Here is a 14,824-nt window from a genome sequence, read left to right as displayed (position 1 = left end):
ATAACTTAATAAAAACAAGTTGTATGTAATAAGAATACGTGACTTCCTGATGGCTTGCGAATTGTAACGTCGGAAATTTGTTAACTTACTATTCGTGTGGAACTGCACGATTAATCAACGACTAAAATTTGAATGCAATCGAATGTAATATAATGGATAACTGACTGATCACAAACCAAAAGGATGCCACAGCTAACACGTAAGAAGATTTAACTTGTCTGTCCATAAAAGCTATCCAAAATGTGGTAGCATTACCAGCACGCATATCAAAAGTCGCATTTCCGGTACTAGTTTAACAAGCAGCAGTATGAATATCCTTGCTGTTTTTAAATCTTTTGATAGTATTTGCACTGATTTCTTTCACAAAAAGTGAGGTACTAGACTGAGATTACAATCTGTTAATAAAAATGTTTTGTTTTATTTGGCCAGATCTTCGTTGTTACAGCTGGATCAACAGCAACAGTCATATGGGGATTACGAAATGCCAGAATTCAATATAGACCATGAAATGTTTTTGTGCAATTGCAAAATCAGAAACTAAATATCTGTATATAGGCACCTGATAAACGCAGTATGTTCACTGGATTCCTATGTTTTACCAGAATTCCCTTCAAGTAGTTTGTACGCTACAACTCTGTGTATACGTTTTTCTTTGTTTTAGTGGTTTCATTAACCAAAAATGTTGGTAGTTGCATCCAAGCAGAATATTGGGCACAGAAAGTATGCAATACAGTGTTTATGGTCTAAAACGCACCAATGTTCAATTTCCAATGTGGTTCCCAACCTACGGCAAGGAAATTCAGGTTAGTACACGAAAACATTTGACAAATATGTTTGGCGCTAACAATCCAACATACAATTAAGCAATTTATACGCATATATTTTCTAATATACGGCCCCGTTACTCAAACAATGCGACCAAAACAAGGTTTAAAGCTGGCACTTCACCCAATTGTGCCATAATTTTCTTAATGATATCAATAGATGGTTCGTGGCAACTGTGCAGGACTTTGACGTGGTTCGCGATAAAATTCAGGTTGGGAACCATTGCCATGGCTTATCAGGGTGAATGGGTTAAAGTTAGATTTAGTATAAAATTTGCTTGTCAGGGCTGTAGATTGGCAAAAACAATTAAACATTCGGTAAATTTAAAAATGTACTGCTCTTCTGGCATAAAATATACGTACTGTGTACTGTATGCGAAAGAGCATCGCCGTGATGTCGCATCGAAAGATGCCAGCAAGACTGCGTTTGCCAAGCATGCGGTAACATTGCGACACGAAGTTGACTTCGATAAAGCCCACGTTCTGGAAAAGGAGTTGGACCACACCAAGCGACTATTTCTTGAGTCGCTGCACATTCACAAAAATAGTGGATGCGTCAACGACAAAGAACAAGGTGTTTTCTTTCCGGCAGTTTACAATAATGTGTTGTAACTGTTGAGTCTTCTGCAGTGTTTGGTGCTTCTGCCATTCACACTTCTCAGGCAAAATGAATTCGTTATCCATCTAGTTTAGCTTACAGGCGTACGCTCGAACTCCATGTTGGTTTGCCATTGTAGGTACGGGTGATTGACACTGTCAGTCGAGGCGATGCTTCAAGCAGCCTACGAATTAAAAACGGTCTGGATTTGTATGGGGTTTGTTGAACTTTCGGTGTTTTTCATATAGCCAATTGGAAAATAGTTCAAACTTTGATTTTCATATGGCCCACAAAGAACCCTATGCAGTTGAGGAACAGTTAAAATGCAGTTTATGATCCGAAGTCTTAGTGTATTTCTTATTGTTTACTGCGGGTGCTTGATGACGTCGTCACTTTTTGTCACGCTTTGCATTTATTGTGAACATTTTTGCGTCACTTTATCATGGCAACCAATACAAGTAGGCTAGCAATGTTAATACAACCAATTGCTGCAAATGTTTTATTGGTATTTTTAACTAGAAAAAAGTGCTGTTATAACACAACTTATGCCGACGGCATGTAGCCTAAATCACAATGAAAGAAATCAGGATTTTGTTACAGAAAATATATTTGTGGTTTTAGACTCGCAAAACGTCTTCTACAACAAAAACCTTGATGAAAGAATTTGAAAAGTGCTTGGTTGAATGAAACTTCCATGGAAACGATCAGCTTATTCATAGTCATACGGGAAGAAAGTGTGCAAAAGTTTCAGAGAAATCACCAATGTGATTATTAAACAGGATTTCCTGCAGCAAGAACGTCTGCGTAGGTTCAGCATGGTATTGTTCATGCAAAAGTTGAAAAAAAACTTTACACCAACGAGGATCAGCAAAACCAATGCTTTCTACGTCAATTTTCAATTTGTGCTTTAGTTAATTTAAAGCAATGATTGCGGTCAAAAGAATGGGACAGTAAATTACATGTGTTATAGCCCACGATAGTATTTAGAATGTTATTGTCTGACATTTAGACGACTGCAAGTGAAGGATGGTGAATTATTATTGTATTGCTGTTGCTGCAAAGCATGTTGTAATGGCAAAGCAAAGAATCTTTCCTTCTGTCACAATTAAACGTACACTTTTATACAATGACGTTGAGCCTGCAAGGAGGCTTTATCGGGGTCTTGGTCCAGCGCACAAACATGTATCAAGAAATGTAAAAACACAAGAAAAGAGAACACTCACACCGCATGTACAGTCAAGTGTATATATAAAAAAATATAATTATTAGATTACCAAATAAGCACAAACGCTTTCTGGTTGTGTTGCAACGTAAGTTTTATGGCATGTATATTATAAAACTGTAACACATTTCGTTAAGTAACAAGATACCTTGCTGCAAGAGAACAGGAAAATACTGCTTCCTGTCGTTGCCAAAAGATTGTACTTGTGAATATCAAGCGTTTCCAAACAGAGGGGCTGGGAATGATCTATTTCTCTCTATAGAACCTTAACCTCGGCTATAAGGTAATCTATTGGGCGGGTAGGGCAAAATGCTTCTTCAACCGCAGACGCGACATGTAAGAAAGGTTTTCAATTTTGTCTTCATCGTAATCTTCCTTGTGGGCGAAATTGCGAGTTTCTTTGAGGCTTTTTTGTGAAACAAAATGTGTGCAAGTGAATTGATTGTTTGCAACCAAAATACAAAGCAGAAGAAAATGTAGTTTCGGTATATTTCCCCGCATGATTTAGGGTTTCTCTGAATTCTAATCACTGGTTGTAATCATATTTTGTGGTAAACAGACGACTATTGTATCGTACTGAAGGAAAGCTGGTCTTAGTAAAGGAGTCACGATTATAGCCACAATCACCCATTATAGAAACCTGTGAGTCACAAAACCGTCATCCTTCAAAATTTGACACTTCAATGGTTGTGATTTTACTTCCTTGTTTAAAGCGGGAAGGCAAACTTTTATACAGTTTGCCAAAGAATATCAGTGTCATAGGTGGTCGTGAAAGTGTAAAGGACCCCACGAAGCATTTAGTGTCGACTTTGCATGACGCAAAAATGACAGATCTATACCCTGATGGTAGGATATCTTTACATTGACTGTTATCGAAAAAGATTTTAAACGTAATCGAGTCACTGATTAAATTAGGCTATAACAAAAGCATGTTACAACGAAAATGTAGGTTCGTAAAGGTTGACCCAAAGTTTAGGGTTTTAAGATAATGCAACCAATGTACCTTCATATGTAAACAAACTAATTGTAAAGCTCTATGACGCTGGCCAGTGAGTGTTTTAGCAACATTACAAGTTAAATTGTGAAGCTTAAATCTGCATTAGTCTATGCAAAAAATGCATAATTTTGTTTCTTGAAAGTAGTCTCAAGGTATTCGACTAGTTCAATACGCCTAAATTATTTATATTATATTTCATAAAGGTGCAAATTTTGGGCAGTTTATCAGCTTATGCAACACCACCGACGACAAGTTTCCCCAGAAGTTCAAAATCTGTCGTAACGTTTCATTTGGCGAATGCAAGTCGTTAAGGTTTCAAGGTATATTGGGACACTATGTGAAAACAAACAAATGCATCTCAACAAACGAATTATTAAACTGTGGATTTGCCCCGGATCCTAGAGACGATCGAATTAAATTTGATACGATGTATGCCATTGCTTACATTCTAACATGGGCATTGGGTGTATTTGCTCTGTTTGGCAACGTCCTTATAATGTGCAATAGCATTTCTCTCCTATACAAGAAGTTTGGAATCATGGAAAAAGTGAAGACACTCCACAACATCCTATTGTTAAATTTAAGCACTGCTGATTTTTTTACGGGGTTGATTACCTTGTCCCATATGGTTCTGTATTCTAAAATTGGAACACCGCTTTCATCGCGGGATTATCAACTATGGAAAGCTGGTAACCTTTGCTCCTTAATTGGAATAACTGCGTTTGTCTCTAGTCAAGTTTCAGTTACAACTTTAATACTTATTACTTCATGTAGATTATACAGCGTACTTTGGCCGTACAAAATAGTTCAAATCAAACCTGTTATCTTTCCCCTTGTTCTATCTTGGATTGTGTGGACGTTTCTAGGGTGCATCCCCTTACTTGGAAACGAAGACACGTTTCACAATAGCATGTATATTGAAGATGAATGCTTCGATCTCCCGTTTACAGCAACTTACACCGAGCTAGTAAAAATAGTCAAACCAATGTTGAAGAAGGTCAACTGCTCGTACGTATTACCGATGTCGCGTTCTTGGGATGAACTGTTTTCGCTTTTAGACGATATGCAACTTTTTAACAAGACAACATTGAAGACCTATCCTTACTACAGTGGAACAAATTTTTGCTTTCCTAATTACTTCAACACAGATCAAAACCCGGCGCTAGGGTTCCTGCTGCAAATTGTATGTTTTAACTTCTTTGCCTTCTTCTACATGGCCCTCGCTTACTCCATAATCCTACGACGAACATCTGGCTTCGACGCAAGTTCTACTATGAAATGTTGGGGCATTTGCAGCTGCTTTTGTTGTAGTTCGCCTGAAGACAACACCCGAGAACAAGAAAATAAAGCAATGCATCGTCGTATATTTCTCGTTGTGTTGACGGACTTCGCTTGCTGGGTTCCAATTTCACTTATCGCGATCACAAAGTCCATAGATGAATCGTCTATTAGCAAATACGTGACGTATTGCATCATTGGGCTTTTGTTTCCAGTTAATAGTGCCCTTAACCCGTTCTTGTATACGAACCAATGGAAAAACGTGATTGTGAAACTACTGTGTCGATCTACGCGACAGCAAAAAGATGAGTCAGTATACCAATAAAATAAACAATTTTGTTACCAGTAACCTTCAGACAACAGCAGCATTATAATCCCTAATTTAGTTTATTTTTCGGTCATTTCACTGCGTCTTCGTGGATTACATATGTGTTATCATGAATTTTTTATGTATTCTTATGAAGGCCACCAAATAACTTTTTGGCACAGGTTTTAAACATTTCCTTCACACCTTAAGAACATATTTATTGGTTCAGCGCTTGCACCACATGTTTTGTATTTTTGCGAAATTATTTGATAATTGCAGAAATGTTGCTTGCACAGTTTTCAAGGTCAATATACAGATATTTATGTTTTACCGAAGTATTAGAATACACTGCTTGTATGACGTAGTAAATTGACATTGGCGCCAATCAAGCGAAATGGTCTGAACCGTGGTCATTATACATTAACGTTATTCCATTGACGCAAAATTGTAAGAAAACGCTACGCAAATTTTGCAAGTTGACAGAATTAATTTCTACCTGCCAAGTGCCAAATGAAGGGATGGACGATTTGAGACCGCCCTATAATTTTTGCTTTACTTTATGTTGAAACATTTACTGTGACTTGATCTTTTTTTCTTATAATAATGGACTTGTTTGCTTTTTGTATGTAACCAATAAAAATTTTAACTCGTTTCGTGTTGGTCAAAGTGAAAGTGTTGTCTGTTTATTTATTTATTGTGTGGTTATTGAAGTAAATTTGCATAAGTTTTAGTCTTTAAAATAAGACTAATGCCACATTGTTACTGGCATGCCAAGCGCCGACATAATCGTAAACATTGATTGATTCACATTTTCTCGAGTGGGCAAGATATGTGTAAGCTGTAAAATTTGATATAGGGTTCTAAATTGTACGGTATTTGTCCACAATGCGACAGTGCCCCGCGTGAGTACTTGACTTCCTTGTATATTCGTGGGGTGAAGGCCCGAAGCCAAAGCACTTGTTTCAAACTCTAGATGAAATGCATTTTATATAGGTATGGGCGGCAATTTGTTTTTGGTCCAAGATGGCTTTTCGTCTGTTTCAATTCTAAACTGTAGCCTACAGTGTTAGTGAAATGAACAGCTTTCAAAAAAATTCACAGCAGCCTAATAGCCTATAATGACAATCAAATAACCAAAAGCACATCAACTTTAGCATTACCGTGGTCTGGCTAATATTGACCCAAATAATTCATTGTTGATGCTCACGTGCATATTAAATACTACAAGATTGTTCTTCTGGCAATGCTAGGCAACAGCCTTCATCAGGATGTAACGAAATGTGCAAAAATACATCGTGGTCAATTGTCGGTTGAAGGGCTTTGACAACTTTTACTAACCTTCCTTGGTTTTGGGGAAGTTATATTTATGTATATCCCACAAGCGGGCGGTAGTGCGCTCGTTGCATATTTGAGCTGAATCGCTGATAACAAGTGAAGGTGTGCCGCAACATGAGGTAACCAGGCGCTTCTCGCTAACGCTTATCCCCGCTCCTTCCTCCGACGTAATCGTGGCTCGTTTAGGAGATGTGATGATGTGCAACCCCCCGGTGTATAGTTGTTAAGTCGTAGGTTTCTGAAATCTTAAAGACGTTACAGCACCTGCTGGGTGACATCAACATTCAAGTGTACGTTAGAGAAACTGTGTGTGCGTTCAGAACGAGGCTGAAAGAAAACAAGCGGGGCGTGACCGAACACGAAAAAAAAGTGGCTTTATTCCATCGAACAGTTTTACTGTGTAGTCGACAGTAGTAAATTTTATGCTTGAGTGGTTTGGAATACCTGTTTGATGTTTGCTTCGATCTAAACCGACAGAGTGATTCGACAGTTACAATTGACGTCTGAACCATCTTCTGTTATGTTGAAGATGTTTATCTTTTAGATAAGATTCAACTATTCCATATTTTATGTCATGGATGAATTAAAATTAAATTATCATTGAAAACAATGTAAAATATCCTCATGCACGAAAATAATTATTTGGTCTACACTCCTAATGTAGTTGAGGAACAGTTGTTAGATAACATGACATTATTATTTAAAAAATGCGGTTTATGATCCGAGAAGTCTGAGTGTATTTCTTATTGTTTACTGTGGTGCTTGACGTCATCGCTTCTTGTCAAGCTTTGCATTTATTGTGAACATTTTTGCCTCACTTTATTATCATGGCAACCAACACAAGTAGGCTAGCAATGTTAATACAACCAATTGCTGCAATTGTTTTATTGGTATTTTTAACTATAAAAAAAGTGCTGTTATAACAAAACTTATGCCGACGGCATGTAAATCACAATAAAAGAAACGTGGATTTTGTTACAGAAAATATATTTGTGGTTTAGACTCGCAAAACTTCTTCTACAACAAAAACCTTGATGAAAGAATTTGAAAAGTGCTTGGTTGAATGAAACTTCCATGAAAACGATCAGCATATTCATAGTCACACAAGACGAAAGTGTGCAAAAGTGTCAGAGAAATCACCAATGTGATCATTAAACAGGATTTCCTGCAGCAAAAACGTCTGCGTAGGTTCAGCGTGGTATTATACGCTTTCTAGTTGTGTTGCGCCAATAAGTTTCATGGCATGTATATTATGAAACTGTCAGACGTGTTGAACGTTAACTGCGTTCTTCAGAAAGAGGACTAAACCTTCCGTTCTAATTATTATGGCGAGGCACTATACAACATGCAACACACGGAAACGCAAAGGAAAAAGGGAAACGTCACTGAGCTGGAAAAGGCGGTAATACATTTCGTAAAGTAACAAGATACCTTCTTGCAGAAAACAGGAAAATACTGCTTCCTGTCGTTGACAAAAGATTGTACAAACAGGGGGGAATGATCTATTTCTCTCTATATTGGCCGGGTAGGGAAAAATGGTTCTTCAACCGCAGACGCGATATGTAAGGAAGGTTTTCAATTTTGTCTTCATCGTAATCTTCGTTGTGGGCGAAATTGCGAGTTTTTTGGGGGCATTTTTGTAAAACAAAATGTGTGCAAGTGAATTGATTGTTTGCAACCAAAATACAAAGCAGAAGAAAATGTAGTTTCGGTATATTTCCCCGCATGATTTAGGGTTTCTCTGAATTCTAATCACTGGTTGTAATCATATTTTGTGGTAAACGGACGACTATTGCATCGTACTGAAGAAAATCTGGTCATAGTAAAGGAGTCACGATTAGCCACAATCACTCATTAGAGAAACCTGTGAGTCACAAAACCGTAATCCATCAAAATTTGACACTTTAATGGTTGTTATTTTACTTCCTTGTTCAGAGCGGGTGGGCAAAGTTTTATACAGTTTGCCAAAGAATGTCAGTGTCATAGGTGGTCGTAAATGTGCAAAGGACCACGAAGCATTCATTGACGCCTTTTCAGGACGCAAAAATGACAGATCAATACCCTGATGGTAGGATGTCTTTGCACTGACTGTTACAAAAAGTTTTTAAACGTAATCGAGTCACTGATTAAATTAGGCTACGTGAGAATGTTACAACGAAAATGAGGGTTCGTAGAGGTTGACACGAATTTTAGTGTTTTAAGATCATGCAACCAATGTACCTTCATATGTAAACGCACTAATTATAAATCTCTATGACCCTGTCCAATGAGTGTTTTTAGCAAAACATTACAAGTTAAATTGTGAAGCTTAAATCTGCATGAGTCCATGTAAGAAATGCATAATTTTGTTTCTTGAAAGTAGTCCCAAAGTATTCGACTAGTTCAATACGCCTAAATTATTTATATTATATTTCATAAAGGTACAACCTTTGGGCAATGTATCAGCTTATGCAACACCACCGACGGAAAGTTTCCCCAGGAGTTCAAAATCTGTCGAAACGTTTCATTTGGCGAATGCAAGTCGTTAAGGTTTCAAGGTATATTGGGACACTATGTGAAGACAAACAAATGCATCTCAACAAACGAATTATTAAATTGTGGATTTGCCCCGGATCCTAGAGACGATCGAATTAAATTTGATACGATGTATGCCATTGCTTACATTCTAACATGGGCATTGGGTGTATTTGCTCTGTTTGGCAACGTCCTTATAATGTGCAATAGCATTTCTCTCCTATACAAGAAGTTTGGAATCATGGAAAAAGTGAAGACACTCCACAACATCCTATTGTTAAATTTGAGCACTGCTGATTTTTTTACGGGGTTGATTACCTTGTCCCATATGGTTCTGTATTCTAAAATTGGAACACCGCTTTCATCGCGGGATTATCAACTATGGAAAGCTGGTAACACTTGTTCTTTAATTGGAATAACTGCGTTTGTCTCTAGTCAAGTTTCAGTTACAACTTTAATACTTATTACTTCATGTAGATTATACAGCGTACTTTGTCCGTACAAAATAGTTCAAATCAAACCTGTTATCTTTCCCCTTGTTCTATCTTGGATTGTGTGGACGTTTCTAGGGTGCATCCCCTTACTTGGAAACAAAGACACGTTTCACAATAGCATGTATGTTGAAGATGAATGCTTCGATCTCCCGTTTACAGCAACTTACTCCGAGCTAGTAAAAATAGTCAAACCAATGTTGAAGAAGGTCAACTGCTCGTACGTATTACCGATGTCGCGTTCTTGGGATGAACTGTTTTCGCTTTTAGACGATATGCAACTTTTTAACAAGACAACATTGAAGACTTATCCTTACTACAGTGGAACAAATTTTTGCTTTCCTAATTACTTCAACACAGATCAAAACCCGGCGTTAGGGTTCCTGCTGCAAATTGTATGTTTTAACTTCTTTGCCTTCTTCTACATGGCCCTCGCTTACTCCATAATTCTACAACGAACATCTGGTTTCGACGCAAGTTCTACTATGAAATGTTGGGGCATTTGCAGCTGCTTTTGTTGTAGTTCGTCTGAAGACAACACCCGAGAACAAGAAAATAAAGCAATGCATCGTCGTATCTTTCTTGTTGTGTTGACGGACTTTGCTTGCTGGGTTCCAATTTCACTTATCGCGATCACAAAGTCCATAGATGAATCGTCTATTAGCAAATACGTGACGTATTACATGATTGGGTTTTTGTTTCCAGTTAACAGTGCCCTTAACCCGTTCTTGTATACGAACCAGTGGAAAAACGTGATGATGAAACTGTGCCGACCTACGCGACAGCAAAAAGATGAGTCACCATACGAATAAAATAAACCATTTTGTTACCAGTAACCTTCAGACAACAGCAGCAATTTTATCCCTAATATAGTTTATTTTTCGGTCATTTCACTGTGTCTTTGTGGATTAGATATGTGTTATCATGAGTTTTTTATGTATTCTTATAAAGGCCATCAAATAAATTTTTGGCACGGTTTTAAACATTTTCTTCACATGTAAAAACGTATTTATTGGTTCAGCGCTTGCACCACATAATGTTCTGTATTTTTGCGGTATTATTGGGTAATTGCACATATGTTGCTTGCACAGTTTTCAGGGTCAATATGCAGATATTTATGATTTACTGTATAGTGTACACACTACTTGTATCACATATGTAAATTGACATTGCCGCCAATCAAGCAAAATGGTCTGAACCGTTATAGATTTTGACATAATTGCATTGACGTAAAATTGTAAGAAATTGCTCTGTAAATTTTACAAGTTGACAGAATTAATTTGTACTTTCCAAATAAAGGGATGGACGATTTGAAACCGCCCCATAATTCTTGCTTTACATTGTGTTGAAACATTCCGGTTTTACTGTAACTTGTTCTCTTTTCCTATAGCAAGGGTTTTTTTGAAAAAGTAAATGTATGTACGTTTTATTCTTCAATATTAGGATAATACCACATTGTTACTGGCATGCAAAGCGCCGACATATTCTTAAACATTGATTGATTAACATTTCCTCGAGTGGGCAAGACATGCGTATACATAAGCTGTAAACTTTTAGGTCTGTTATTAATTGCCCGGCATTTGACAACCATGCAACTGCGCGCTGCGTGTATTTGACTTCCTTATACTCGTGGGGTGAAGGTCCGATGCCAAAGCACTTGTTTCAAACCCTAGATGTAATGCATTTGATAGGCATGGGAGGCTATTTTGTTTTCGGTCCAAAACGGCTTTCCTCTGTTTCAATTCTAAAATGTAGTCTACGGTGTTAGTGAACAAGGGACCTCTCTACAAGGTTGTACCGCAAGCCCACTCATTCCAATAGATATGACTCGTTTCGCTCGGCGCACCCGATCGCCCACAAGCGGCGGTAGTGCGCTCGTTTTTTATTGATAACAAGTGAAGGTGTGCGGCAACAAGAGGTAACCAGGCGCTTCTCGCTAACGGTTATCCCCGTTCCTTCCTCGGACGTAATCGTGGTTCGTCGCGGAGATGTGATGAGGGGAAACCCGCCGGTGTATAGTTGTTAAGTCGTAGGTTTCTGAACTCTTAGAGACGTTACAGCACTTGCTGGGTGACTTCAACATTCAAGTGTACGTGAGAGAAAATATCTGTGTGTTGAGAACGAGGCTGAAAGAACAAAAGCCCGAAAACGAGAAAAAAGAGGCTCTAAGTGAATTATCTCATCGAACAATTTTACTGTGTGGTCGACAGTAGTAGATTTTATGCATGAGTGGTTTTTAATAACTGCCTAATGTTTGCTTTGTCCTGAATCAACAGAGTCATTCGTTAGTTGCAACGGACGTCTGAACTATCTGCTGTTTTGCTGAAGAAGTTTATCTTTTAGATAAGCTTCGGCTATTTAGTATTCTTGTATCATGGATGAATTGGAGAGCGTAAGTTTATTGACTTCATTCTTTTTCTTGTAGTTTTAAGTGATAATATAGCAATATCAAAAAACCACTGATTGCATATATTGGCTATTGCATATACAACCTAATGAATAGAGGAATTCTTTCATGTTATTGGTGCAGCTCAATTATTTCAATGCATTTTTCACAGCATTAAACGTTTGTTGAAATCTACTTCTACGATGCTACATGCAATCTTTTAAAATATAATTAGTACAAGTGAACCATAGTTCAAAGTTTAAACCAACCAGCAGTGCTTATGTATTAGTATTGTCATTTCTGTAGTAAACTTCATTACAAAAGATTTTTTTGAATTTTAGCTTCGGGAATTCGACCCTGTAGATATTTCGCTCGATGTCGATTCTTGCGAGGTTGGAAATGGAAGTTTTGGCGTTGTACTGCTTGGACGACATAAAGTGTTAAGTCTTGTTGCAATGAAGTGCTTCAATATTACTGGTGGCGGAAGACAAAAGGCAAACATATTGAGACGGTAAGTTTTCAAAACTTGTACTTGATACAGTCAGACTAAACGTTAATCCGAATAAACGAAATGGATTAAATACTATCGGGCAAATTTTTTGCAATGTGACTGCCAACAGCCCATATGTACAGTAGGCTGCAGCGGAACTCGCTGACAGTCCATGCCTCGTGAAAAGCCGAAACGCCCACTGACGAAACGCCCACTGACGAAACGAAACGTGGAATTACGCATATTGACAGGCAACAGTGCGCACAATTACAAAAACAATTCTTGACTTTCGCATGGGCACACCCAGAGGTGAACCTCCACATTCCTCCATAAATTCTTGGTGTCTGTCGGGTAAAATGCATTGAAAGAAATCCGTTTGTAGATAGAGAGGGGTTTAACGATGTTCAGAAAAACGTATTTGCTACTTTATGCTCATTAATACCCAATTCATTCATATGATTTTGCATGGAACAGGATACAAAGGGAATTCAGCCTACTTCAGCAAGCAAGCCATGACTGTATTGCGCGAGTATACGGCTGGGCAAAATGGCCTTTCAACATGGCTATCGTTATGGAGTATTACCAAGGTGGAAATCTCAGAGATCTACTTGCTGACGAAAACGTCACCATTGGAATGACCCTGCGTCTTCGGTTTGCCGTTGAAATAGCAACTGGCATTGCCGTCATTCACAACATATTTTCCGACAAGCGGTTGATACACGGCGACCTCAAACCGGAGAATGTGCTTTTCACTATAACGCTACACTGCAAAATATCGGATTTCGGATGTGCCGAGATCGCCAACTACACAGGATCCACATCTTCGTCAGATCGACCTCTCGCTCGAAGGTGGAACATGACGATGCAATTTGCTGCACCAGAAAAATTCGACAACTTCAATTTGAAACCTTCGAAAGAACAGGATGTTTACAGCTATGGAGTGGTTCTTTATACAATGTTGACTCGCCAGCCGCCCTTTGTCAACATCAGTGACCCCGAGGGTTTCAAAAGAGCAGTCAAAAATGGTCTTCGTCCAGATTGTTTGGGATTCCCAGCAATTGAAGCGTTGCTATGTGACGCGGATAAAGAAATCATGCGGCTTCTTGCAAGTGATATGGAAAGATGTTGGCATGCCAACCCATCCTCAAGGCCAGCCATAATCAGTGTTCGTGATAGATTTGAAAGTTACTTTACCAAGCAAGATCCGGTGGTGGTGGCTGAGCAGGTCACAACTGCACTCAGAGGCATGCAAGTGGAAACGCCGTGTTTTGACTCAAATCATCAAAGACTGGCACGTTTACATCAGTTTTCGTCCGAATCAAGAACCTTTACCAGTAAGTATTAAATTTTTCAGTTTATGATTGAGATATTTCAAAACATTTAAATTTGAAACATATTTTAGATGTGGAAATACGACAAGAAAGCTCATCAACAGCGCTGGTGGGTCCAACTTTGCATACAGGTATATACATCACTAGACAAAATCATGTTCAAAAGTAAACTTCATGTAAAATTTAGATTTTGAGGCTGTTGTTCGAATCGACAATACGTGGCTTCCCGAAGTAGTCTATAGTAAGTGTCTTCTTAGTTTTGTGCAGGTATTTGAATTGGCAAAAAAGACGTTTAGAGCAATTTTTAGCGCGTAACAAACATTCTTTGCCTGTTAAAAAAAATCTTTTTTTAAAATTTTGATTGGCAGAAGGTGGAGATGATGGAAACACAATTCCCAAACCCTTTTTTCGTAAGTTTGTCAATTCGTTGGATAAGGATATCACTCATTTTGCATTGCCATCCTATTCAAATAGAATCGGTTAACTGAAGTGCAGTATAATGAACCTAACAGCAGCTTTAAAGCAAATTACACGTGAAACAACTTCCCATCTTATTTTGCATAGCATAGCAGAATGATTTGTATGTGACGTCATATAGGTAAAAAGGGCGTTGTTTTGTAATTTGCGTACGATGTGATGCAACAACTATAATTGAGTAATTTCTTTGTGTTTCCAAAAAATAATCAATCTTTCATTCAGGGGAAGAAAATGAATCGAGGAACGAAACCATTCCCAAGAAAACTTCTGGTAATGACGTCATGTTAACATTACTGTTGCGAGGTTGGGTCGCATAACCAACCAGTTGCTATAACAACGAATACAAAAAATGCTTTAACGCGAATATATTTGGCCAAAGTATCGAGTAATCTGTGCAGACGACTGCTAATGGTAGCAATTATAACAATGCACTACTGTCACTTTGCGTTTCGTAATCTAAAAGTTGAGTTTTGGGGTTCCATAATGTCAGTTATTTCATTCAGGAGGAGAAACTGCAACGAATGATGAAACCCCCCCCAAAGAAGTTTCAGGTTAGAATTGCATGAATATCAGG

Source organism: Ascidia mentula, chromosome 6, assembly GCF_947561715.1.
Source record: "Ascidia mentula chromosome 6, kaAscMent1.1, whole genome shotgun sequence".
NCBI classification, from domain to species: domain Eukaryota; kingdom Metazoa; phylum Chordata; class Ascidiacea; order Phlebobranchia; family Ascidiidae; genus Ascidia; species Ascidia mentula.
This window is presented reverse-complemented; position numbering follows the sequence as displayed.